The sequence below is a fragment of the Myotis yumanensis genome, unplaced genomic scaffold (assembly GCF_028538775.1).
Source record: "Myotis yumanensis isolate MYYU_CA2020_CCGP unplaced genomic scaffold, mMyoYum1.0.hap1 SCAF_21, whole genome shotgun sequence".
NCBI classification, from domain to species: domain Eukaryota; kingdom Metazoa; phylum Chordata; class Mammalia; order Chiroptera; family Vespertilionidae; genus Myotis; species Myotis yumanensis.
Window position 1 is genome coordinate 5,188,880 of NW_027223772.1, and position 27,405 is coordinate 5,216,284.

At 38.4% G+C, this 27,405-nt stretch overlaps 1 protein-coding gene across 3 annotated transcripts in view; it reads right to left on the minus strand.

Moving 5' to 3' along the window:
- Positions 1–27,405, minus strand: part of LINGO2 (leucine rich repeat and Ig domain containing 2) — a 1,208,426-nt gene that overhangs the window by 727,435 nt on the left and 453,586 nt on the right. For 2 of the 3 annotated variants that reach the window (XM_070400856.1, XM_070400857.1), the window contains exon 3: positions 24,967–25,051. The exons of the other annotated variant lie outside the window; for it this stretch is intronic. The gene's annotated coding sequence lies outside the window, so the exon portion shown is untranslated. The remainder of the gene's footprint in view (positions 1–24,966; positions 25,052–27,405) is intronic. 3 annotated transcript variants of the gene reach the window in all.

The following is a 27,405-nucleotide window of genomic DNA, read 5'->3' on the forward strand; positions in this document are numbered from 1 at the left end:
TATGAATGGTTGATTTTCATAATTTTCCATTTCATATTTTCAACCACAGTAGACTGCAGCTAACGAAAACTGCAGAAAGTAAAACCATGCAAAAGGGAGACCACTGTACCTCAAATTTATACTCTCCCTCTCTCACACACACACACAGTCTCTTTCTCAAAGCTAACAATAAAAGAAATCAAATCAATACATACATTCATTTGAATATATTTTTAAAAAGTCTGATAATCCTAGACATGAACAATTTATAACACAACCTTGACATATATAAACTTCCCATAGGACATGCTATTCATGAGGCCTTATGATATTTTCAAACATTCAGAACTCTTTGATTAAAAATTAAACTGAAGCCCAAATCGCAAGAGTAGAATAATCCTATAACAAATTTTGACAAGAGAAAAACCACTATAGCAAAGTAAAACCCACTGCATATTAATCTCACTTATAAACATATAAGAAAAGATTCTAAAAAAATATTATCAAATTGTGCAAATATTAAAAAAATAATAGACTATGACCCAATTTGGTTTGTTCCCAGGATTCAGGGGAGGTTTAAAATTAAGAAATATTAATATAATATCTTATATTACAAGGTTAAAAGACAAAAATCTGGTATCTTCAGTAGCATTCACTAGAAAATAGATATTTTCAGTAGAGAAGTTATTTTTGATAATACAAAGTAACTGCCATTGTTTAAAATGTTTTATTCAACCAAATTTCAAATTTTTTATTCAACCGAAGTTCAAACTTAACATAACAAGTAATAACTATCTGAAATCAAAAGCCAGCATTATACTTAAGGGCACCATTGTCCAAATTGTTTTCTGTCAATTTTAATCCATCCTAGCCATCAAATATGCCTGCTCCAATGGACATGGAAATGGTGATTTTAACAAATGATATTTTATAGCAGTTTCTTTTGCATATTATTTAACATCAAGTGTGTTTGTTGAGGAAGTCAGTATGTCTAAAATTTATTTTTTTCTTACTTGACTGCATCTATTCACCACTGAGCGAGCCCTTTGAGAACCAGTCTTCCAAAAAATCTTAAAACCAATTTCATAGTAAAGTTATCTCTATTAAATCCAGGAAAAGATAAAAATGCCCAAATGCCACTATTATAAACATTATACTATGAATTTTAGCTGAGTTTTCTTAACAAAGAAAAAGTATCAAATACTGTAAAGGAAAGATCATCTTTGTTGCAATGTTTTCATTATACGATTTAAAGGAAAGACAAGAATATCAACTAAAAAACAATCTACACTAATAAAAGACAAAGACGCTAATTGACCCTACCTTCGCTACACCCAAGCCACGCCCACCAGCCCATCAGAGCAACTATATGCAAATTAACCCAACAAGATGGCAGCTGGCAGCCATGGAGCTGAGGCAAGCAGGAGGCTTGGTTGCCCCAGAGATGGAGGAAGCCAAGCTTCCCACCTGCCCTGGCTGGCTGTGGCCTCCGCAAAAGGCAACAAAGTTTCAATTATAAAAGCTAAATAAATCCCAGATACCTGTTTCCAGCCAGCCTCCACTGGGAGCTTGGATGGCTGGGGGCTGTGACCAGCCTGCAAACAGCCATCAGCCCCTCACCCAGGCTGGCCACACCCTCATGGGGTAAGGGTCCCTGCTGGGGTGCTTGGCCAGCCTGCAAACAGCCATCAGCCCCTCACCCAGGCTGGTCAGGTACCCCAGCGGGGACCCTCACCCTGAATGGGTTGTGGCCAGTCTGAAAACGGCCCTCAGCCCCTCACCCAGGCTGGCCAGACACCCCAGTGGGACCCCCACCCTGATCAGGGACACCCTTCAGGGCAAACCAGCCAGCCCCCACCCATGCACCAGGCCTCTATCCTATGTAATAAAAGGTTAATGTGCAAATTGACTCTAACAGTAGAGGGACTGGGAATCACTGGTCACTATGACACACACTGACCACCAGGGGGCAGACACTCAATTCAGGAGCTGCCCCCTGGTGGCCAGTGTGCTCCCACAGGGGGAGCTCTGCTCAGCCACTAGCCAGGCTGACCGCTGCCAATACAGCAGTGGTGGTGGGAGCCTCTCCTGTCTCCTCCACAGAGCTAAGGATGTCCAACTGCAGCTAGGCCTGCTCCCCTCTGGCAAGTGGACATCCCCCGAGGGCTCCTGGGCTGCCAGAGGGATGTCTGACTGCCAGCTTAGGCCCAATCCCCCAGGGAGCGGGCCTACGCCAGTTGGTGGTCATTCCCCGAGGGGTCCCAGACTGCAAGAGGGCACAGCCAGGCTGAGGGACCCTCCCAAGTGCACAAAGTTTTGTGCACCGAGCCTCTAGTCCTATATAATAAAAGCCTAATATGCAAATCAACTGAATGGTGGAACGATAGGTAGCTATGATGCACATTGACCAATAGGGGGCAGATGCTCAACACAGCAGATGCCCCCAGCCTGCAGACCCCAGGCCAGCCAAGGTGGGTGCCAGCGGGCCCCCCCTCTCCCGTTGCCCTGCCAGTTGCCCTGCAGATCAGCCCTGATTGCTGGCCAGGCCTAGAGATCCTACCCGTGCATGAATTTCATGCACTGAGCCTCTAGTTTGGAATAAGAACAAAAGTTTTAAAACAAACAGAAGTTATGAATGGGGAGATTGAACATTATAAAAATCTATACATATGTTACATCAAAAATGTAAATTTTGAGGTAAACTGAAAAATAAAAACACATCAAAAATAATAAATTGGGATACATTTTCCCAGATTTTTGCTTTCAAATTATGAAGACCTTACTAGAGAGATTTGAATATGTCTTAAGTATTTAAGAACACAGTTTTTTTTAGAAGAGGATAGAAATTCAAAAGATAGCATAGAATGCCCATAACAGATTCAATATGTTAAATAATTAAGTACATGTTAGAAATGGCACTTCAAATAAAAAATAAGAAGATGACTTATCCAATAAATTGGGTTGGCACAATTTAAGAGTTCTGTATTATACCTGCACATAGATATTTCAAAAGAATTTAAGATCAAAGAGAAAGCAAATAAAATAACTTGTGAAATATGTAGTGAAATATTAATTCTTGGAGCTGGACTTGTCTTTCTAAGCATAGATGCAAGTTTTATTAAGAAATCAAAAGTAGTCTCATTGAGAGTCCATAAAAGTAAAAAAAAAAAAATGTCTGAATACTTAAAAGGCAAAACCTATTCCTTAATCTACTTCGTTTCAAATAATTATTGACTTAACATTCTATACAATGTTTCAGAAATGATCTACCTGGAGGGCACCACAGGGAAGTTCCTCTGAGTTCATTAAGATTCAGGGGAGACAACCTTGCTTTTCAGAGGAGTTTTACAATGGATATTGAATTGGTAAATATGTTTATTGGAGTGGTTGATTTTTTAAAAGATTATATAAAGAATACATATGACAGAATAATAATGTGGTTGTTAAAACTTGGCCTTTGGAAAACAAAATAACAAACAAGAAAAACGTCAATTCAAATCTCAGCGTTTTCAAGTATTATCTATGTGACCCAAGGCCCGTTATCGAACCTCCCTGAGCCTCTGCTTTTGTGTTTATAAGATAAAGAGAATAATATTACCTATCTCACTTCTTTGATGTGAGATCAATGAGGGAACATAAATAAAGCACTGAGCACAGTCCCTGACATGTATTGAGCACAGATAAATGGCAGTAATAGTGAGATCATTATGAAAGTGGAGTCTGAAGTCCACCAGCCTGTGTTTGAATCCTGGTCTGACCATTTGCCAGCTCTGTGACCTGGGAAACTAGTTTAACTTTTCTGAGCCTCACTTTCCCCCCTTTGTAAAATGAAGAAAATCATGGTATCTACCTCAAGGTTGAGATAAGAATTAAACTGAATTAGGAAAGTATTTGACATATAGTAACTCCTTAAAGAATGCTAGCTAATATTATAGTTGTATTGAATGAAGCTCAATTTGATGTCTTTTTATTTTATTGTTATTGTTGAAAGTATTACATAAGTCCCCCTTTTTCCCCCCATTAACTCTTCCAACCCACTCCGTCCCTCCCACTCCAGGCCCTCACCACCCCATTGTCTGTGTCCATGCGTTATGCATATATGCATACAAGTTCAATGGTTGATCTCTTTGCAGATAACTTAGCAAGTATTAATAGAAAGAAAGCAATCTATTATAGATTTAACCAGAAGTTAAGAACATGGAAGAAACACCTGTATCAGTCATGTAGCTGCTTTTATTTTGGGAGGTAGGAAGCTACCAATATCCCTGCTTCCCAGGAAGGGTCACTGGCAGGTATGTGCACGCTACAGAAGCAAGAACAGACCTCTGCAATTGTAAGAGACTAGTTCAATACTTGGTCTGTCTTGCAGGTGGTGCCAGGTTCTTATGGAGGAGTAGGGTGGGCCTTTCAACTGGGCTCTCTCCACCCATTTTTGACCCAGTTCTAGACATGTTGATACCTCCAGTGCTACTCCAGGAAAAAGACAAAGAATATTGACACCTGTGGGCTCTAATAAGTTATACACTCTCGGTTTACACACCAGTTTCCCTGCAGATGGCATTTCTGTGTGTATTTATCAGCCTGCATTTGACTGGCATTGAGCACTTTCTGGAAAATGAATAAATTCCAATGATAAAAATGATCATTCACAACGGTTCATTTTATTAAAATAATTTTTGCTACTTAGAATGTTTAGCCCAACAACCTCTCCTTATTCAGAAAGAATCCATATTGTTAAACAAAATACTGCAAGGGAAAGGGGAAAAAGAAGACATAGCAACACAATTAGCCATTGTTAGAAAATGGTTCATTACTAAGTCGTGTTTATGCTGAGGGGAGGAAGCACAGCCAAATGATTTCCATGAGCTCACCAGACTGCCGTCCGGATACACTGTTCTCCAGCACCTGGGGCTCTCGCGGGTTTTCAGACTGTCTTTTCTATGTATAGTACCGACCTTGCTTAGAGGTTCCTAAAGCGTTTATTGTTTTAGTTCCCAGACTGAATGCTGAAGAAAACTGGGTATTTGTATGGACTTTTTAGGAAAATATATGTTTAATAATATGTTTAAGCCCCCTCAAACCTTTGGCAGAAGTATAGAACAAGCTGTAGTAAATACTATAAGATTAAAAATAAGTAAAAACAACCCAGCCAGTGTGGTTCACTGGTTAAGCATCAACCCATGAACCAAGAAGTTTCTGGTTTATGTCAGATCACATGCCTGGGTTGCAGGCTCCATCCCCAATGGAGAGGTGTGCAAGAGGCAGCCAATCAATGTTTCGCTCTCATATCAATGTTTCTCTATCCCCCCACTCCCTTCCTTTCTCTTTAAAAATCAATTAAAAATCTTTATATATATATACATATATATATACACATATATCTATAATAATAAAAGTGTAATATGCTAATTAGACCAGACAGCCAGAGGTCATTCTGGACATCATTTTGGACAAATCCGCAGTGGCAGGGGCAAGGCAGCGGCAGTTAGGGGTGATTAGGCAGGCAGGTGAGCAGTTAGGGGCAATCAGGCAGGCAGGCAGAGTGGTTAGGGGCAATCAGGCAGGCAGGCAGAGTGGCTAGGGGTGATGAGGCAGACAGGCAGGCAGGCGAGCGGTTAGGAGCCAGCATTCCCGAATTGTGACAGGGATGTCCAACTGTCGGTTTAGGCCCGATCCCGCAGGGATTCCTGCGGGATCGGGCCTAAACCGGCAGTCGGACATCTCCCTAGGGGTCCCGGATTGCAAGAGGGTGCAGGCCAGGCTGAGGGACACCCTCCTCCCAGCCCCCGTGCACAAATTTTGTGCACCAGGCCTCTAGTGTGTGTGTGTGTGTGTGTGTGTGTGTATACACACACACACACACACACATATATATATATATTATAGAACCTCAAGTCAGTTACTATGGCAGTGCAGACATTTTTAAGAAACCTATGTCATAGCATGTTTTATTTTTTTTTTTTAAGAAACCACTTCAAAGGAGGTAAGTAATTGTCCCAAGTTCATTAATTATACAGTGAAAGAACCCTAGGCAGGTACCCGCAGTTGTTTTAAATTTGTGAGCAGATAACCATATTACAATGAGCAACAGACTCTCAAGAATGAATATGTGAAGACTTTGATTATTGTCATCAAATATAGCAACCAAACTAATCGGATGCATATTAATGATATGGGTAATTGTTATTGTCTGCACAATGATTACTGATAATTGCTAAAGAATTCACATAAATTACTATAATTAGGATTGTTCTTACACAGTCAAACTAAATATTTCTAGGATTATCTGAAGACAAAGAGAAGGGAAAGCAACTAGAAAAATGGGATGCTGTCCTAATGGGAACTAACAGTTAAGAGGAACATAGAGTTCATGTAGCTTAGCTCTCTCTTTATACTAATGGACAAACTAAGGTTAGATAATGTAGTTATTTGGGTTACCTGACTTCAAAGTTCAATTTTTAAAAATATACTTCTGGCATTGAGTCCTTGGCTCTGGAATCTGTAAAACTTAGACTTTCCTGTTTTATCAATAAAGGACCCGGCAGTCATGGGAACTGAGGGAAGTAAACTTTCTTTTTGTTTGTTTGTTTATTTGTTCTCTAAGAACAACTCCTAATCTCATCTTCTGTGGATGGAGAAATCAGGTAGAATATGCCAAGATTCTACTTTCTTTTCAGGGGTTCCTAAAGCAAACTTCCCTTGGAGGGGAAAGACCCGCCCAGAAGACTGGAAGGAATGGAGAAAACTCCTATGAGAATGCATTGTCTTCTCCTCACAATGCTGGGCTGTGGAGTCCTTCTGCCTGGGTAGAGTCTGAGGACCTTTGGAACTGCTTCTCTAGTTGCCAACCTGGTCCACTTTCCCCATTGTGCCACTTTCCCAGTGGGAAGAGCAATGATTTTTAGTGGGAAAAATAACAGGTTTGGAGTTAGACATACTTGAGTCTAACTGGCTGCTTATTCTTGCGGAAGTCACCCTTTTTGCGCCTTAGTTTCTTCATCTGTATGTGGCAGAAGTAATTTTTACCTCATAGAGTTCTTGTCTGAATTAAATGAGATAATGCTTGTCAAGTTGAATTATAGGGTTTGGCACATAATTTTTGGGACGCAAACTGCAATGGACTCTGTGTCTCGCTGAGGGCACCAACATCACAACTCATGACCATTCTTTCATGGTGGAAGTGAACAAATGCATCATGAAGTCCAGCAATACAATCAGGCTGCCTCATGACAAAGAGGCTGGCTCTCTGATGGCTATCAATTGATTTCTCGGACATACGCAGCATGCGTCTACTAAGGGACTGTGCCTTTCGTATTTCCTCTGTCTGAGTAGCTTACCAGTGAATCTACAAATAAATTTGGGCAGATTGACATCTTAATATTTAGTCATCTAACTCATAAATATGTTATATCACTTCACTAATTTGGGTCCTCTTCATTCCTCTTAGCAATATTGTATAATTTTCAGTGAACAAATATTAGACATCACTTGTCATAGTGCCCCTAAATATTTCATATATTTGATGCTATTGTAAATGGTAATTAGTTTCAACTAAATGTTAGAGTGTTAATTACTAGTAAAAAAAAAAAAGTGGTGGATTCCCTAAGATCAGGGTTCTTTTCTTATAGAAAGATCCAATTATATGCATGCAGGTTCCATCTGGCCTCCATGTCATCCTGTGAGATTTGGGCTTGTGTTTACCTGTATACCTGTTAAGATACCTGTGCCAATATTTTGCCATGAATAATAAGTCCGTTGTCTCTGACTCTAGAGTCTCATTTCTTTTGTCAGTATCCACAGAAATTATTAGCTCTCCCACATCATTATACTTACTTAAATAGCATAAAACCCATGTTATACTTTACATTCAAGAAAGGATAATCATTACATAGTAGTGTTTTTTATTCAACTGAGCTAAAACACGTTGTGGCAATTAGCAAAATAGACTTCATCCCACAATAAGCTATACAATAGATATTGTTAAATTCACTTGAAAAATAATAATATGAGACTCAGGTGTGAATAGTCTGAAAATATTATGTAAGTATTGAGCTCTTTTGGCAGCAGAAGGTGGAAGTTTGGCAGAGCACCAAATATAGGAAGGATGGCCGTTTAACTAACCTTTCTTGGTAATTTTGCCAAAGATAGCTGTGGTCTTTCTAGAGACCAAACAAAGCTAATTTCCAGTCAAATGGAAGAGCCAATGGGTTTTAGCTCTGTAACAATTCACTTGGAATCTGGAGGCCAATGACAAGGATGTGTTGCACGCAGAGAACACGTGATGCTCAACATTATTAGTCATGCCACTGATTAAAGGGAAACACACACAGAGCTACTCTATTTGCACTGTGTCTACATGTTCATGAGTGGTGGACACAGATTTTTCCACAGAAGAAATTTAGTATAAATCTTCTCTTCCCATTGAATATCCAGGTTGTTTTTTTCAAAACCCCTAAGATATATTCAGAAGTAAGCAATTCAATAATTTATTTTCCATATTTGCCAAGTTGAGCATAATGAATGCGCAAGGTTGAGAAGAAATTTAGAAACCTTTGAGTCTGGTCCCTAACTCTGCACAGGTCCTATCCCTCCTCATCTTACAGGTGAGGTCCCAGTACTCACCTGGCCTCTACAATGAAAATAGTGATGACTTGGGAGTATGAGGCCTAATTTTGCTTTCTGGCTCTCTCACTGCCTGCCTCTCTCTGTGTCCAGGGCCAGGTATTTAACCTCATAAAAATGGAGATGATAATACTCGCTGGGAGAGGTCGCCACGCCTGGCGTACAGTAAGTACACAGTGAGTGGGATGCGTCATTAACACTTCCAGGTCACAAAGCACTTCAGTGGGAAGCACAGGCTGTGATCTGGACACTCTTGACATATCACAGTATATAATCAGCTGGAAAGCTTTCTTGTCCTGTGGTTCCAAAGATTACTCACACAAAACCCCACATGAGCCATTTGGGAGAGGGTGAGGGATGTCCTTACAGGTCTACACTTGCAGGATAAGAGTGACCCCGGGAGAAACAGCTCCAGGGAGCAGGGTGCCCTTGATCTGGAGCTGCAGTATTGCTTAGCATCTCAGGGCTTCTCTACAATCATCCTTTCACTTAAAATAGTACAGTCTTTCTCTCTTTTTTTAATCTTCAGAGAAAAGTATTTCATCCATTCAGTTCTTACCTATTCTTTGAGAAAAAGAGAGAGGTAAGACAGAATTGCAAATGCGAAGACATAATCAAGGAGGCAAATTAGCTACTCTCTTCAGAGCCAGCCCTCAAAGGAAGATTATGTCCTGAATCAGAGCAGTTAATATCTTACATGGCAATTAAGCCTGAGCTGCTTACAATTCCAAGAATAGGCTGCAATCTACGCAAGCACCGAGGGCCTGGGAGGAGGTTGCAATGTCTGTATTTCTCTTTGGGGTTAATTAGCCCTAAATAGGAAAGCAAATCTGGGGTCAGGAATGGAAAGGTGAGAAGGGACACAGGAAAGAGAGTATCTTACAGGTTAAGAGCACCTACTCTGAATCAGAGAGAACCAACTCCTATCAAATCCTGGCTATGTCACTAGTAAGTCAACAGCCACTTTCCATGCCCTGGCAAGAGAGGAAAAGAATACTTGCTGGGAGTGTCATTTGAGTTAAAAAGATAACGTGTGGAAATCACTCAGCACTTAATAAATATCTAGTAAAAGGGAGATTAGAATTATTTGAGAGTAAATTTCAAAAAACAAACATTTTTGCAACACATGAATTTCTAACTTTTGCATGAGTTTTGATATTTTCCCATTTAACTTTTATTAAACATGAACATATAATCCTCCTTCCCCCCTAAACTTTATATTATTTTTTTAAACGCCCTCTTGAGGCTGGTTTCTACATTTGCCTTCAGAGTATTTCTCCACTATGGAATCCACTATGCGGAAGGAAAGGAAACCACTATTTATTAAACTACTGTGAATCACTTTACTGAAGTTTATACTATGCGCTTATTTCACTGAATTCTGACTTTCTGCCAAGACAATATTATCATTCTCATTTTACAAATAAAGAAATTGATGTTCATCCGGATAAACATCTTGCCTAAAGTCATTCATCTAGTAAGTCTTCGAGCTTGGGCTGGAACACAGGGATGCCTGATGGGAAAGTGTAGTTTTTCTCTGGACAATTGATATCGAACAGGCTTTCCCAAACTTCCATGAATCCCTGAAGGTACTTGCTAGAAACATAAATTCTGGAGAGTCACTCAGATTCAAATCCAGGGCGGGGCCCCAGGAAAGCTGTATGCTTAGTGCACACTCAGCAGACTGCTCTCATCTGCGAAGTTTGAGGAAATACCGTCACAGAAAACAGAGATCAGTGGTCTGAGCCTATTTATTTTACTAGGCAACTGCTTCAGTACTTTTTGATACAGATTCTATAACATTAAATTTCCATTGGTGGCAAGTATAAAAATCAATTTTGAGCTTTTAAGAATACTGGAGATATGGCTATTAGAAATACCCACAGAATTTCAACAACAAAATTAATACTATAAAACATGTAAGGCAAATCATGCAGTCATATCACTTTTGCACTCTTCTTAAAGATGTTATCATGGTCTCTGGGTGATGCTAAACTAGAATTTCTCCCTGGGTATTATCAGCTATTTAGAAAGAGTTTAAGATCTACAAATACTCTTCATCAGAGGAAAAAAATGGAGGCTACCATCCTCATGTTTGCACGTAGTCTTCCTGTATGTCTGCAGTAAAGGCCAATTGCTCACAGCTATTTCTGACCATTTACTCTGGTGGAGATAATAGCGACTCACAGACCTTGACAATCATCTTCGAAGTCAGTACTTTAAAAATGGCTTTAAAATGTCTTGGTTATCAGAGGTATAAAAGGTAAATTTAATTTTGATATATTCTTATTAGGAATGGGAGTGAGAACTATAACGGCAATAATTATAATATTGTGTATAATAAGTATAACTTTGCAAGGATGTAACTCAAATGGAGAACTGATATGACCCTGAAATTGCTTTACCTACTTTATAACTGGAGTAGAAAAAGGCATGTGTCCTAGGATGTAAAACACCGTTGCCAAAGTTGTTTGTCATTTTTGAAAATGAGCTAAATAACATGTGAGGTTAGGAAGTGGTGGCTCACATTTCAGCTCTTGGTGTATTGGGCAAATTACCTAAATGTTTGAAACTTTAGTTCCCTCATGTCTTAAAAATAAATAGGTAAGTGTAATTATCCCATACATGAGATGAGTTATGTACAAGCCATAGAATAATCTACTAATTGTAGTTATAATAATGGTCATTAGTTAGGTTTGAGTTCAATAAGAGAGACAATGATTTCTATGGTAATTTTAGCTTTAAGCAGTTTGTTATAAGAGTTGAGCATGTCCTGATGAAAAGTACTGGGAATCTCCAGTTATAAATATAAACACTTATATCACAGTTCCATCTTTCCCCTAATTGAAGCCAAACTTAACATAATATGTGTGACTCTGATACCCATTTTCATAGTATGCTCTTTATCTATCTGTTTCGTTTATTTTGTTAAATCCTGTTTTACAGCTTCCCCTGCATGCTTCTCAGAGCTTCTCTCTTTAAATTCCTACAATTTAGCAGATATGGAAGGAGACTTCTGTACCAGAAATCCCAGTGGTTTGAGAGCCAGGGTTTTACAATGTAGAGCACAGCAGTTTTGTATTCAAACTGTGGTTGTGCCCCTTACCCAGTTTGGTAACCTGACCCCTTAAAACACCTGTTTCCCCATCTGTAAAACGCAGTGCTATAAAAACTAAATGAAGAAATGGGGAGCTAAATATATAATTAGCATTCTTTCATTATTTGTCCATCTTATTAATTAAAGCCCCTCTTCTCCATGAGGCTGCTCTTCATTAAGCCCATTTTGATGCTGCTATCCAGACAGAGGTAACACTGGTTTGCTAGAGCAGCAGCTAGCTAGGCCCTCTAGCCCAGGGGTGGGATGCAAATGAAGTCAACTTCCCCTAAAAAGTGCTGACCTCTTTTTTTCTTTAAAGGTGGAAATCCAACCTTTTTTTAAAAATTGATTTCAGAGAGGGAAAGAGAGATAGAAACATCAACCATGAGAGAATCATTGATAGGCTGCCTCTGGCACGCCCCCTAATGGGATTCGAGCCTGCAACCCTGGCTTGTGCCCTTGACCAGAATCAAACTCAGGATCCTTCAGTCTGCAGGCCAATGCTCTATCCACTGAGGCAAGCCCACTAGGGCAGTGCTGACCTTCTTAAAGCAGAAGAGGCTACAATCTTCTAAGAGCTCCAAGCTCTGTATGAATGGGCACTCCTAAGCAACTTTGATATCATCTGGCACTCATACCCAAGCTTTCTGGCATCTAGGTTGTCTTTTTGCCCTGAGCCCCAAATAAGATAACTCTCATGCTTGCTCTATAAGCAGAAGGACCACAAAGGTACTTTGTTTTCTCCAAAGAGTAAACCCACTGTGGCTCAAACAAGGCCATCTAGGTCCTAATGGTTCCTATAAAAGGATGAAAGGACATGGGTAAACATACCTCTCCTTACTGGTCTTGGTTTATAACTATCCCTCATAAAGACCATTACTAACAATACTAGAAGCCCGGTGCATGAAATTCTTGCGGGGGGGGGGGGGTGCCCTCAGCCCAGCTTGCACCCTCTCTAACTGGGGACCCCTTAGGGGATGTCTGACTGCCGGTTTAGGCCCAATCCCTGCCAATGTCCAACCGGCAGTTGGACATTTCTCTCGCAATCTGGGACCACTGGCTCCTAACTGCTCACTTGCCTGCCTGCCTGATCGCCCTTGCCTCTGCCTACCAGCCTGATCACCCCTAACTGCCCTCCCTTGCTGGCCTGGTTGCCCCTAACTGTCTCTACCTGCCTGCCTGATCGCCAGTAACTGCCCTCCCCTGCCAGCCTGGTTGCCCCCAACTGCCCTCCCCTGCCGGCCTGATCTTGCCCCCAACTGCCCTCCTCTGCTGGCCAATTTGGTTCTGATTGGTCAGTTTCTATGCCAGTCAGCATCAGAAGATCCACCTCCTAGATAGCCATTGGTTCTTCACAGCACTCACATTTGGTTCTGATTGGTCAGTTCCTATGCCAGTCTGCATCTCCGGGCCTATCTCTGGGCCTGATCAGAGAGGCAGGGCTGAACAGCCGCCCCTGTGGAGGCTGGGGGAGAAAGAAAGGCCCAGCTGCTGGCGAAGCCTGAAAAGAAAGAGGGAGACAAAGAGAGAGACAAGTACTGATCAACAGCTGCCACTGAGGCTGCGGATCAGACCCTGCCTCTCTCTCTGGGTCTCAGCCCCCTGGGCAGTCTGTGCTGGGTCGCCAGGCTGCAGCGGGACTGAAGGACTTCCAGGTTGGTCAGCCTTCAGTCATGATGGGTCGTTACAACCCTGGGCTTTTATATATTAGGCTAATATGGCACTGTGAAATCTGACCTTACCCATTTTGGTTCACAACTGTCATCCACCCTCTGAGCAACATTATGGGGAAATTTTAAGCAATGCATATTCTCTTCTTAATATCCTGGCTCCATGCATTTTCCTCTGCTATTCACTCCTCACCATCTGCATGGTTTCAGGAAATTATAGAGTACATCTGCAAATGGCAAATCACCCTTTCCCTGAGCCTCTGTTTTCCTATGACTTAATGCTATGTTTATATACCAACCCAGAAAATAAGAACACCAAGGATAGATGACATCCTTAACTTGTATTTATGCAATAATGCTTCCTCACTAGATCTATTTACTACCAATATAGTGAGATTCCAAGGAAATCCTAAGTTATCAATGGATATTACTAATCACCCAAAATTAAGACTGACCTCAAATCTAAGAAATATGTTCTTTCCCTTCCCTCAGATATGCGGCCTTTGCAGAGCATTGTGTGATTTCCATGAGTCCCATTGAACCACATTTTCTTTTTCAGGATGCTTCAGCTCTAGCAATATTTAGGGACCTTTTTTTTTTTTTTTTCAGTTTCTGTTAGTGACCCAGTAATTGTTTTCATGGCCTAGCAGTCAAGTGTGAAGGGCTCTGATAGCATGTCAACAAAACATGCACTACTGGGGGAGAGACTCCCTGACTGTGATTGTGATTGATTGCTTATTTGAATCTTTCTGCTCCCAGCTGCTCCTTGGATGCTATGTCAAGGAAGATGGAAAAAAGAGAAGACATTTTGAATATAGTAAAACTGTCCTCTGTAACTTTATTTTATAGAAAGCAGATAAGAGCAGAAGGTGGAAGATAAGCAGGGCTCCAGGGTAGACCCCTAAAGGGAATATTGTTCATAAAATATGTGAGGGTTCCTGGACAGCCAGGCAACGTGAACTAGTGACAGCAGTCCAGAGTCTGGAGGCTCAAGTAATACTGAGATAAGAGTTCTGTTTGTTTGCTGTTGTCCCTACCTGGGTCCCACAGTGGAGTGCAACACTGTTTCTTCTATAATCTGCATTCTCCACAAATATAAAAGAACAATGGGAAAGGGATACAACATAGGGTCAGACCTTGCTGTAAGAACTACTATCCTGTCTAATAAAGACTATCGTCTACAACTTGCACTGATAAATTTGAGACATTTATTTAGAATTTCTCTTGTTCTAGGTTATAAAACAATAGAAGCTGCCCTCAACAGTATTAAATGTTCTTGATCTGTAAGGAAATTCCAACAGAAATATTTTTGTTTCTGGAAGAAATAATTGGATTTATGATACAGAGACTGAATATAAGTTAAATCAGAAGAGAATATGTCTTTTAGCAAAGCAAACATTTAAATAATAGTTACTGAAAGGGATTACCTTATAAACCTATAATTAGTAAGTATACTACTCATCCTATGAATAAGTGGAGGCTCCTAAATAGCTACTCTACCCTGAATTTGTTCAACAAATTATTGAAATCGTTTGGTCTACCCAAGTCATCCCAGATATCAACCATCACTAGGAGTTATTAACAGGTATCTTTCCTCAGTCAAAGAAAGGGAAGCAAGATTTTCAATTAAAAAACTCAAAAAAGTAAAACAAAACTTAAGTTGATTTTTTCTCTCCTTAAAGGCTTATTAAAATTTGTATTTTATGTAGCTAAACTTTACACAGGCACAGTCTTTGAAAAACCAATAAATTATATAGAGGAATAAGAAAATGACAGGAGAAATAGGTTTTAGACATTTCTCAAGCAAAATTGTCTATTTATAGCAGTAGCCCTGTGCCCAATACCAATAACAGTTATTGAGCACCCACTGAGCATAAAAAGATTGCACTAGATGCCTTGAGGGGATACAAAAGAAAAGTTAACATTGTCCTTGCCCTTGAGGAATTTAAAATTTAACAGGAAAAAGGGTAGGTTCATGTGGGGGTGGGGTTGGGGAGAATATATATGCTAATTACAGGCACATAAGGAAAGAACCATCTCTCAGAATTATATATATTTCATTACTGACAGTCGAAAGAAGATAATATTATCATGGCTCAATCTGGTCAAAGAAAAAATGGTATTTTTCTGTGATACCCTTAGGAAAAATAACCTCTAACAGTGATACTCTTATATGAATAAGGACAAATACAAATTAAAAATAAAGGGCTTAATTCTTCCTGCTGAAAATAAGAGCTTCCCCCCCCCTTTCTTTTTCTTTGAGCATTTCCTTTATAATATTTTCCAGTTATAAGTACTTTGAAGTGTCTATAAATCATTTTGAAAACTAGATAGGTCATTTGTCAGTTTTATAACCCAGGAAGTTTTCCTCACAGACCTGAGAGTCATTTTTTGAAACTTAAACATTAAGGAAACTAGCACCTCTCTATCCCAGTTTCTGTGGGAGGGGAAGCTTAACTTTGGTGGGTTCCTTACTCTCAGTTGTAAAAGTACCTCCTTTCATAGGTATGGGGATTGCTCCTCCTTCTAGATAAATCCAATAAGCTGACACAGGTGGTCACCCTATCACTCAGTGAAGTTAGGATGAATTGTGTGTGACAAATTGTGCTGTCAAGTCTCCTAGTTGAGGACTAGTTATTGTTTATCTTGAAAACACCTATGTGATGGTTTGTTATCTGCTTGGTTATCCAAAAAGGTAAGGTGAAAGGATTAAGCAGAAACAAAAACAAAACCCCTCATAAATACAGACAACAGCATGGTGATTTCCAGAGGGAAAGGGGGCTGTGGGGAGGTAGAATGGTGATTTGACTTTGGGTGGTAAACACACAATACAATATATAGGCGATGTATTATGGAATTTTATACCTAAAACCTACATAATTTTATTAACTAATGTCAGCCAAATAAATTCAATTTAAAAATAGTAGCCTGAAAAGTTTTGAAAATGGGTAGTAAAAATAGCAGGAAAATTTGTTTTACTGATTATTGATACTTGTCATAAAGAAAAAATAAATAAAAAGGTACGATTCCTTTGGGTCTTTGCAATCTCTTAAAAGGCTGCCTGTGATGTTCCTCACATTCTGGTTTAATGCTTGCTCAATAGCACAACTCTTTTCTTTCTCTGCTCTCTGCCTTTGTGGAGAGAATTTCTGAGTTAGGAGAAGATTTTTAAAATTATCTTCCCCCACATGTCAGTTAGTGGCTTTCTTGCTATCTAAAATGCAGCGTGAGAGCTTAGAAAACTAAACAGAATTAGCTTTCCTAAACTGGCGTAGACACAAACATAAGTGACTTTTAAACAGCCATTAATATATATTTCCTTTTAAAATTGCCCTATTTACAACTGTACCCTGATACAGGGAACTATTATGATTTTAGATGCATTTGTAAAAATAGCTAAACTACAAAAAAAAAGCGGGGGGGGGGGGAGAGAGGGAAGTACAACAAGAAGGAAAGAAGAAAGGATGGAAGAGAGGGGTTTGGGGAAAGTAAAGAGCTAAGTTCCAATTACAAATTTCACCTGGTGTGTAACTGCCAACAGGTCAGTGTCTCCATCTTTAAAGATATTATCTACCTCACTGTTTATTCTGTTGTGTTAAGTACAATACAGGTCAGCCTCTCCGCCTTCTCTTTAAAAAAATAACCACTGTGCTAATTTTTATAGTGACCACTTCCTCGAATTCCTTTGTGTTTTTTATCACCCAAGTATGCATTTTAAACTCTACAGTTTAGTCTTTTCCACTTAAAGAAACTGTATATGTCTTTTAGGGTTCTTTTAATCTACAGTTTAATCCCCCATCTCTTCCTTTCTCTTACAGATTTCTGTTAAAGAGCAAAGGCCACTTAGCTTAATGAGTTTCTCAGTCTAGACTTCTAAATAGTACAAACTCTTTAACACGTTCCTATGCCCACTCCATTTCCTTTTTGATCAGACTCAGGCTTATCTCCTTTGACAAGATTGTAGACGAAGTCCTGTTCTGCCACCAGGCGGCACATAGTACCTAATTCTCTCTCCTGTGATGTTAGTCATCAATGCTCATCGCAGATCCATTTATTCACCATAAGTGCAAAATAGTGGTATTTGAATTCTATCACTTTACTTTAATGTATTAACTGAAACACAATTATAAAAACACATTTTCCTTACAAAGAGATACTCTTTCTTTGGCTACCCAGAGTTATGGGAATATGTGAAGGGGAGAATAATGTTCTCTCATTATTTGTTAGTTTCAAGATAATGAATCGGTTTCTGGTCATTGGTCATATAGAGCTTATTGAACTTCACAACCTTCTGGTATCTGATACTGTCATTATTCCCATTTTGTTGATGAGAAAAGTAAGAATTAGAGAGATTAAGTAAAATTTCATGGTTCCCACAATTTTAAGTAGCTTTTTATTTAGTGGAGCACTAAAAAACTTTTGGTTGATACTAAACCTCATACTTTTGATCTACACTTTACCTATACTCACCAAAACAAACAAACAAAAAATAAAACACAAGAGAAGAGCATAGGGGGAGGATCTCAGTCACAGAAAGAGGAGAGATAGACCAGTATCCGATATCCTACGTGTAATATTAAATGCTAACAGATAATGTTAAAGAGTTTTTAGTAGCATTTCTTTTAATGCAGGTCATTTCTACCAAAAACGTAATTTTTCTGTTTTTTATTTATTCTCATTGTTTTTAATTCTTGATCTTTTAATGAACTGATGTTCATTCGTTAGATATTTCTGCAGACTTATATACGCTAACTGCTGGAATAGAGGGGGAACTTTTAATGTGCAGATCAAAGGAGAAGTAATTTTCAGGCAGTGATTCTTTTTAAGGTGAGACCAGTTGAATAATGACAGTATCAGATACCAGAAGGTTGTGAAGTTCAATAAGTTCAATGCTATGATGTGTGTAAAGTAGTTCGTAGCAAGCATTTAGTAAAGGTTACCAATTACAACGCTTTATTATGATCACTACTGTTAGATTTGATCTTTGTAATTTAGAAATCTCTCTAGGATATATCTAGGAATAAATCTCTTTAGAACCCATGAATAGTTTGGCAAAACCTTTCATTTATACACATATCACAGCGTTTTCACTTTTTGTTGTCATAATATATTTACTTATCTATATTTATGAAAGAACTGAATGCTATCAAAAGGCAAGGGGTATAGCTACCTTTTAACCAGTGCAATTTTTACCTACCACAATGCTCTGCAGACACTCAATGAATACATGGGTAAATGCAAACACAAATGTAAATGAAATAACATTTTATTTTCTCAAATGTCTTGATATGAGGAAGAAGGTGCTTTGGATAACAAATAAGAAATTACTATAACTAATTTGTAAATCAATAAACTGGTAGTGGTTTATATATCTTGCCTTGTAAGGTTGATTATTATGAGTGAGTAACCTTGCTTTGGTCTCCTTTGAGTAATTTATAAAATCCAGCTCCTCATTCTGGAAAATCCAATCAGAACCTGGTCTCAGGTAATGTAATAATAATAAAAAAAAGCCTTTGTAGGCATCGCTTGAGCAGTTTCTTTGCCATTCTTCCCTCTGGCTTCTTCCCTATTAGTTGCAGCCCTTTTGAAAACCAGCCATCTCAGCGATCACTGAAGACCAGTTGCATGTATGTAGCATCACTTTGGCTACTTCTGAGCACACATGAATAAACAGTAAAATAAGACCCCAGCTTAGCAATTCTTCAGTAAATGAATGGGAAACCATGCTCTAGGCAGTTATTGATATTACTAAATGGCCCTTGAAAATTGCCCATTGGAGCTGAAAGCATACCCCATTTCTTCTCTCAGGCCTTGTATTTTCTTTAACTCTTTTTTTGGACTTCTGTACTCTATGCTATCTTGCCTAGGAGTGGCAGGCTTTACTGTAAGCAAGGTAGCAGCATGCTGACACACCCTTCCAAATAATACTTCACACAAAAAGTGAACTTCAAAACTGCATCTCATGGAGATAAATACAGTCAAGAGGGGGTTCTGGAGCTCCACTAGTTAAGATGGTACTACCATCAATCTATAAGGTGAACTCAGAGCATCTTAATCCAATTCACCCAGAGTGGCATGCCACTTCAATAAATTTGGATTCAAACCTTTTGATTTTAAACTCCTTTCATACTATGTTGCCTTGAGAGTAATGAGGAAATATCACACACAAAAGAAAATAATCAAATAGAAGTGGAATGCTCAGTTGTGTTGGATATAAGTATAAGGCAATAAAGTTGACATATACATAGGTACAGTGCTTGGAGAAGAGCTTTTTATAGATGGTGAGGGGATATTATGCACTGTTTATATAGGAAAAGAATGATCAGTGTGGTGATGGTGATGGTGGTGATGATGATGATGATGATGATGATAAAGATTTTTCTACTAATGTGTTGAAATTTCAACATTTCCCTATTGCATACTGATTAATTCTTTCCAAGTCATATTTCCAGAAGCCTGCATTTCCAAGCTTTTAGGTTTAGCTATTACTCATGATATCTGTTTGCACAATATTATTGATTTTCACTATTTGGTCAAATAGTAAGATGATATTTTATTCTCAATGAGAACCATGACAAATACTTGAAGTACCAAAATTAGATTGTGGAGAGAACTACACAGAGGACAGTTCAATGGAGAGAGTGTCAAATATAAAGAATTAAACAAAAAAACTGTTTATGTTAAATGTGGATAATTTGCAGTCATCAAGAATCTTGTGGGACTCAGACTGCATATGGGTGCAAGACGGGATAATTTAAAAGCAACTCAGTTTACTGTGAGTATTATTAAATAATGTAATAACCAAGTAATGATTACTTTTGTAAATATAAGTGGATTTAAACTAGTTAATAGGTAAAACATTTTATGTGTGTGGACAAAAATATCACTTTCCATTTGTCAAGGTAATATAAATAATTAGTTTATAACTGTATCTATAGGTAGATATAAATACTGACAGGTTCTTACTTTTTGAAAAGCCAATACTTAAAACATTTTTCAGCATCTGAGAGTTTGATATTTCTATTTTATTTTTTATAATAGATATGGGAATATAGCAGGACAAACTTGTTTTCTCATAAATATTTTTAGTACAACATAACACACATATGTAAAATATAGTGGAATGAGTTTGAATAGCTCACCCAGAAAATGGTTCTGTAAGTATAAAAATAAAAAATATGGGTTCCTCATGAATAAAACATGCATTTTGTATATTCTGTCCTAACCAATGCCAAGGTCTACTCAACAAAAATCTTATGCTTGTTAGTAGAGCAAAAATTAGGATTCCCTTGCATACATATGTCTATACTTACTATACTTACACACACACACATAGAAAAATGAGATTGATATATTCTCTTGTTTTATATGGGATATATTGATATGTGTGTTTTAAAAGACAATATACCCAAATGAATATAACACAGAGCAATTAAACTTTCCTGGCACTAGAGGTCACTAAAACCAGATTACAGACAGAAGGGCTGCATTCTGCTAAATCCACAGAGCAGAACAGAGCTTGTCTACAATCCAATATGCAGTGATAAGGAACCAAAGCAAACTCAATTTTTAGGAATATCCAAATCACAACACAAAGCACTGAAAATTCAAACTTCAAATTGGAAAATAATCCACAAAATGGCTGGTATTCAAATCGAGTTAATAAGAAGGAAAATGAATGTTTCCCCTGTTTATAACAGCTGCGCATGTTGATTTCAAATAAAGTTATCGAACCTTAACCTTTGCTGTTTATTTGTTTTGCATTTCAAAGACCACACAGGAGCAAGTGTCAAATCTTTTCAGTATATCTGGGAATAAACAAGTGAATTGGGTGGAGTCGGGTGAGGGTAGGGGGAGAAGAATGACAGGTGATGTATGTAAAGATACTGCTGCTGGTGACGCCACCATCAAAGTGGCCATTGGTGACCAGGCAGAGTGATGAGCTGTGCCTTACAAGAGAAGCTTTGCTTGGTAGTCACTGACAGCTGGGCCTACTTCCGGATTTTCTGTTTCATAGCCCAGGAGACTTCTTGTGTTTGGAGCTGGGAAAAGTCACCCATTTTCTAACGGCTTTCTGCTGTTGCTCCCTAGCATTGATTTTGAATTAGCAGATTACTGGGTTAGTCCCTTCAAATAGCAACCATTTCCCTTTGTGAGTCTCACTGTTCCCTGTGCCAGGTTTCCCAGCCCCAACAAGAGTGGAAACATCTGCACTTAGGTTGTAGAACTGTAAATGTATGGCCAGCCTGACTGTTTCTAAATGGAACACTGGCCTCTTTAAACACTGGCATGGTTTGGCAGTCAAGGGTATAGGCCCTTACCTATATATGGAATCTAATGAACAAAATAAACTGAGGAACAAAATAGAAACAGAGGCATGGATACATGAAACAGACTGATAGCTGTTAGAGGGGAGAAGGGAGGAGGGACTGGATGAAAGAATGTGAAGGGATTAGCCAAAAACACACACATATATACATAACACATAGACACATGCAACAATGTGGTGATAGCCAGAGGGAAAGGGGGGTGGATGGAGATAGAGACTTCGCTTGGGGTGATTGGCTCACAATGCAGTGCACAGATGATGTTTTATTGAGTTGTACACTTGAAACCTATATGGTTTGTGAATCAATGTCATTCCAATAAATTAAATTAATAAATAAAATAAAATAAAATAAAATAAAATAAAATAAAAATACAGTTAAACAAAAGAGTATAGGTCTTTGGTCACTGATGTTACAAGTGCCATGTAGAAGGGTATAGACTTCTTTTGGCCCCAAACACCCTGCACATTAAATTAGGTAACTGGACAATGTGGTCTCAAATATCGTAAGTGTAATGAGCAATGAGTATGAGTCCTGCCTGACAAGAAGAATCACATTATTGAGTTATGCTAAGAACTATTCAAGTAATTTTGAGGAATTTTCATGACGAAAACAATTAGTATTTCCCATATTATTATCTATGCAAAGATACGGCAATTGTAAAATTTTATGATATTTTCTAGTATTTCATATATTTTTGGAAAGAACATTTTAAAAACCTACTTGGTTAGGCCATTAGAGACTTTTAGTGATATCTTTAATAAACAAAAGGGAAAAGATTGAAGCATCATGTATCTCCTATTTTCCTTCAAAATCCAGAAAACTATTTGAGATGCTGGAGGGCAAGAATAAACAATCCCACATCACCAGCACCTAGCTCAGAAAGCACTATGAGTGTGTGCTTAACACATCCATCAAATAGAGTCAGCTTGTTTATTAACAACCTGCTGATAACCATGGTTTGGGGACTTGGATGAAGTCAGTTTATGGACTTTATTTTGTTATAATTGAAAATCCAACACATGACTGAGTCCTTGGCTTTGTGGGGGAAGAGGTGAACTTTAGTGGTTCTTCTTTTGGAGAATATTTAACTGTCCACCAAATGAAGAAAGAAGAAAGAAGGCAGAAAAAAGATTGTCGTGATTTCTCTTTTCCCTTCCTCCTATTACACTTTACATGCTAGTTCACATATCAAATTAACAAAAAATTTATTGTGGAGACATTTTATTTAAATTAATTGATCTTATTTTGAAATAGTAGAAATAATTACTTAATAGTCCTGCCTTGCCTATAGGATTATTGAAAAAACTAAATAATAAATGGACATTTTAAAAAGGCTGAAGAGATCATTATTTAAGTTCAATATTCAAACGTTACTAAATTAATCAGAACCTATGATGCTTCCATAGAGTATTTACATCTCAACCGAAAAAAATTTAAGCCCATCTGGTGTGGCTCAGAGGTTGAGTGTTGACCTAGGAACCAGGAGGTCGAAGTTCGATTCCCGGTCAAGGGCACATACCCAGGTGGTGGGCTCAATCCCAGTGTAGGGCGTGAATGAGACAGCCAATCAATGATTTGCTCTCATCATTGACATTTCTATCTCTCTTCCTCTCCCTTCCTCTCTGAAATCAATAAAAATGTATTTTAAAAAAATATCAAAGGAGACATTTAAAGCAGGTGAGCCTGCTGAAACTCTTTCCTTCCATGCAACCTCCCTTCCTCTATTCATTCACAAAAAAATTATTAAGGGCCCAATGTGTGCCAGATACCATTTAGGCTCAGGAAATGCAACAATGAGATAAAGAGACACTGTTCTGCCCTCACAGAGGTAACTGTAAATGGAAGAAGAGTGTCAATCAAGTAAACAAACAATAAGGACATAGTGAGTTTCATGCCAGGATAGACCCTTGTGACAGGGATGCTCGTCTCTTTTCTGTCAATTTGCCATGTGGAAGGTACTCAATAAACATGTGCTGAATTATACGAGCTGAATAATTGGGACTGGATGAAAGTAGTCATCACGGGAAAAGAGAGGGAGGCATGGATAGTGTAAATATTTTTTTCCTCCTGATGATAGTTTCATGCTCAGCCAAGAATCAGGTATCTTGCAGAAACTGAAGAGGGGTAGGCAGGGTGATAAGTCTCCACTCACAGGAACTAAGATTTCTACCGCGTTTTGTGAGCTGCTGAGAGATGCAGCAAGAGCTCGAGGCACACCAAGGGGGATGAGATGACACAGGACCAGGTGTGGGGAAAACAAAATTTCGGTTTAAGTTGGGTGGCAGTGAGCTAGCTTTTACCCATAAATTCTCCGAAAAGATATATTTTTATTTCACGATTTCCGTGTGAGGAAGTCACAAAAGGGTGCCAATTTTAGGAAAAGAGGTGGGCAGGCGCATGTAGTGTATATGGCACACAGTGACTTTCTTGGTCTAGGACAGAGACCAGAACAGAGAAAATCTCATGATGGCCTCGGAGTTTGTTAGAAATTTGTGATCCATCAGGAGCTGAGTTGCTTTCATTAAGTCTTATTCGTAACTGGTTGCTCTGATAAGCTGACAAAACAAGTGACTTCCACGTATAGGATAGTTCATAAATTCAAGGTATTAAACCCATTTTTATTTTAGTTTAAAACCCTGATTTATCTCTTTCTGACAGCACATCTCACGGTTCCTTCTGGCTTCTTGCTACATTAGAGGAATCACGAATGCCAAGGTTTGATGGGCACTATGAGGACTCTTCTCTATAGTCCGCTGTCCATGTGGGGCTTTCTGATATGATTGATTGTGGCACAGAGGCATTCTCCATAGAAAGATTAATTGCTTCAGAAATTATCCATTACTGAATGGTTGACCGTGACTCCACACTTTTTATTCCTACTTAAGTAAGCAGTTCCTGTGTTAGGTTAATTTATTTTCTCCCTCTCTTTTTAACTAGTCAATATTTATTTTACTTTTATCTTTCACATTTAGGTAAGGGTTTCCTCTTGCTAATCTAGGTGAGATTTTAGCAAGGCCTTCATAATTCATAAGGAACAAGAGGAAATATTGTATGGCTTGCTGTCATCTTTTCTTTAATGCACATGCCTCCTACTATGAAGAAGTCAACACTATTAGGCCATTTTCCAAATTTAAGTCTCTCAAAAGTGCCATTGAGCTGGACTAGAACCTGATGACATGTAAGAAGTTGAGAAAAATGAGGGAACTGCATACAAATCATTTTCAACTCATTTAGGTAAGCCAGAGCATGAGCACAGGGACAATCTTACCTTTGAAAAGTGAAAAGCAAGCTTTTACTTAAGATTGCTCTTGATGAAATAGCCTAGGGCCAAGGTTGGAATTTTTCAACTTGCTCTGCAAAAACAAAACAAAACAAAATGTTTCCATGTTCTCTCGATAGGTAGCTAGAAAATGAATTTTTTTATTTCCCATTTTCATATGAAGTGACTTTGAGCTAGAAGATGTATCCAATGAGGACATAGGAATGTTACATATAAAAAGACGAATACAATAAAGCTTTATATTAAAAAGATATTAAATACTTTGCATCTGAACAGTCCATATCTATCATGAAAGAAAAATAAAATTAATTTCACTTAAGGTCATACAGGACAGACAAAGCAGGAACAGTAAAACCCAGATCTTTTCTCAAAGCACTAAATACTTGGCTGTACTATTTTTAAAATATGCTTGTGCTTAAAGCTTACACATGGCTGCCAATGAATCTGTTGTATAATGTTATTTAGTTCACAAAGCTGAATAATCAGTTTTACCAGAATGCAGGCAAGGGGAAAATAATTTTTAGAAAAAAAATTTGTTTAATGTTTTTTATATGTAGCTGCCACAGGATACGTACAAAGCATAGCATTGTTAACTAGCATATGATTCCATGATAGATGAGCATTTTTATTTTGGGCAGCTTTTCACATAATTTAGATGGGGCGGTCCTCCCTAATTCCCTCCCCTGCCTGCCTCAGATGGTGGGTCAGCAATCTATATTTGCTCACCACTTTGTTATCTTGACACAGTTCACAATGCAACACATCTGGAGCTATGGATGAGTTCATACAGTGCAAAGCTATAGGTTTTCCCCCAAAGAGTATTTTTCATTATATTTTAAAATATCAATTACTTCCTCTGAATGCATGGCTCACCAATTCTCTAACTTCAAGATATCAAATGAGCATATAAACCAGAGAACCCTCCATTGTGCCACCAGACTGGCAGCTGGAGGAAAGAGTGCACATTATCTATCCCCTGTCAAAGTCGACTTAGTATACATTTCCCAACTACTGCATGCTGGCCACAGTTTCTCATGATTGCTTTTCCTCGAGTTTCATGAGAAGACAGTTTTAATGTATATGTTTTCATGTCCAACCCCAAACCACTTTCAATATTGCAATCTAGCTAGCACCCATGTGCAAATGGCACTTCAACCTAATACTGATTCTCTGTATGGCAACACTGCATGTATTACTTAACCTTTTTAAAAATATATATATTTTTTTATTGATTTCAGAGAGGAATGGAGCAGGAGAGAGAGATAGAAATATCAAGGAGGAGAGAGAATCATTGATCAGCTGCCTCCTGCACACCCCATACTGAGGGTCGAGCCCACAACCCAGGCATGTGCCCTGACCAGGAATTGAACTGGTGAACTCTTAGTTCCTGAGTCAATGCTCAACTGCTGAGCCACACCAGCTGGGCTATTATTTAACTTTTACTTCTATCCTGCCCTCCCCCATCTCTAATGCACTAGTTATATAGTTATAGGGAAAACTAAAGGCAAAACATGTTTTCACTATCCTTTTTCTTCTTCCTAAAATCACTAAAACAAAACCTTCTAAGTTAGATAATCTCAAACTCAACACTTTTAACTAACTCGTTTTGTTCTATACACATAGGGCAGATAGTCTTAAGTTATTTATACTTTTTTATGAAAAATTAAACTTTGATATTTTGATGAAGGTGCTCAATAGAAATTAAAAGTATTTTATAAATACTTTAAAAAAGCATTTTTATAAAGCTAATATTGACTGAGATCAAGGACTTCATAGCTGCCTTGTACTCTGCCATGTTCAAATCCAGCATATGATGCCGTACCACTTAAGGTACCATAATTTAAGTTCAATATTTTATGCACTTTAATCAACATTTAAAATACAAAGTTATTTTTCAAGTGAATATCTTTGTATTATTTCAATGGACAGCTTATAGGCTAAGAAACAGTTTACAGAAAATGGATTTTGAGTCTATGTAAAGAATACATATCTAGCAATTGGAATTGTTCAGCATTAAAAGAAGGCTAAAAGATGTCAGGGATGTGAAAGAAGGAGACAAAAGCATCTTGAAGATCCTTTTTTCTCTTAAGTATCTGTTTTTCTCATTAGTAAATTGAGTCCAATTTTCTTTCTCTTCTGGTTTCCTCTAGTTCTTTCTTCTTCAGAGATCCATCACAGGCCAGCTGCTTTCCTACATTGCTCCTACTACAAGTTACAGACACTTAGCTTCAGGTTATTATTTTCTGTAACCATTGTGTATGATATATAAACTATGTGTAGTTCTTCCTAGTTTTACTCTTCCTGACTCCAGTGTGAATATAGTCAAGGGCTCCCTGAAGTAGTTGCTGTAATTTAAAAAAATACATATAGTAGGTACCTCTGCCTGGCCTGGGCCCTCTTGCAACCTGGGACCCCTCGGGGGATGTT